This window comes from Morone saxatilis, unplaced genomic scaffold, assembly GCF_004916995.1.
Source record: "Morone saxatilis isolate NCDOM2014 unplaced genomic scaffold, NCSU_SB_2.0 Contig17, whole genome shotgun sequence".
In the NCBI taxonomy this organism is placed as follows: domain Eukaryota; kingdom Metazoa; phylum Chordata; class Actinopteri; family Moronidae; genus Morone; species Morone saxatilis.
This window is the reverse complement of record NW_023339729.1, coordinates 24,383,740-24,385,119: the sequence shown is the minus strand read 5'-3', so window position 1 is coordinate 24,385,119 and position 1,380 is coordinate 24,383,740. Positions and strand designations below refer to the sequence as shown.

At 32.2% G+C, this 1,380-nt stretch overlaps 1 protein-coding gene across 2 annotated transcripts in view; it reads right to left on the bottom strand.

Annotated features, from left to right (window-relative positions):
* Nucleotides 1–1,050, bottom strand: part of LOC118326336 (300 kDa antigen AG231) — a 3,656-nt gene extending 2,606 nt beyond the window's left edge. The window contains exon 1 of one of the 2 annotated variants that reach the window (XM_035659306.1): nt 957–1,050. The gene's annotated coding sequence lies outside the window, so the exon portion shown is untranslated. The remainder of the gene's footprint in view (nt 1–956) is intronic. The other variant, XM_035659307.1, reaches the window with a different exon arrangement.
* Nucleotides 1,051–1,380: the final 330 nt, after the last annotated feature.

The following is a 1,380-nucleotide window of genomic DNA, read 5'->3' as shown; positions in this document are numbered from 1 at the left end:
GGAGGAGACTGGTATTAACTGATATTCAGTACTCAGCTCAGAATACAGTGAACAGCATCCTCTAGTGGTGAGAAGAGCTTAAAACACGCTTCTGCTCATGAAAAGTCAGGAGGGGAAAAAATCTAAAGAATGGCTGTTAATGCTTTAGATTATTATCTGTCAGTGGGATCAGATTATTTTTCCTGATTCAAGTACAAGTCAACTCAGAAGAAGGAAGTCTATTTCTTATGTACTTTCTGTTATACTTATCTATACATCCTCATTCATGGCAAGTTTGTGAAGCAAGGGAAAATACACAGACAACAAGAGGAAATATCTTGTCACGTCAACAGATTTTCTTAACAAAATAAGTCCTAAATGTTGAATTTAAGTTTAAAATTACTTCTTAAGGCTTTTACCTTTTTTAGAGAGTGTATCTGCAGAAATGTACCGTATCTTTATGTAAGTAAAAGTACATTTAAAGGTGTGTGTGTGTGTGTACATTAAATGTATCTTTAAGTCTTTTAAAAAGTATATTTTCAGAAGAAATTACTATTTTGAATAAACTGTGTTGTAGTTCAGTTCATCAGATGCTATGTCTAATAATAATTTGACTATATACTATACAAAATCAGATTTGCACCATGCATCATCATGAAGAGTAATGTTAATAAGAGATATCATTGTCCTTTAAATAATACACAAAAAGTTATAAATCACAAGTTGTACACATCATATAGTCAGCAGAGATATATAAGTGAACCTGATATGTATGAACTTTTTGTCCAATGTCTGAAATAGTTTAATTGTTATATTATTTTTTTGTTTCCATTTTTACAAATTGGTGAGTAAAAACAAAATGCCAACAGAACAAGTGATAAAATGAAATATTTACAATTATTGTCATTAAAATATAATAAAACCAGCACTGACAATATGGCAGTAAAATAACGATGAGATAAATTAATGTTTCTTACCAAGTTCTTAAAGAGTTTTCTTTGGTGAGTTTGCTGATGGAAGTTTTCCTCTCTGTGTCTGCTGCCAAAAAGGTGAGTTTATATATCATCAGAGTCCAACATGTGCACCGACCTGTTTGACAAGTTGTCACGTTTTTTTTTTTTACATAATTTCCTTTAAGGAAGGAACAAACTGTCTATGCAGGGATTGCTGTAATCATGGATTGCATTAAAAAAACTAACAAAAAAAACCCAAAACACTGACATCAAAGACTTGTCACCCAACTCCTTAACATGACATTTACAGCTTTCATTGTCTTCCAGATCAAATGACAGCAAACAATACAGCAACACAATCACTATTCAGAGTTCTGAACCGACAGCAGACTTTTGTATGGTGACTGAAGAGGTGAGTATACTTTATTTATGACCCTGTTTTGTCCTG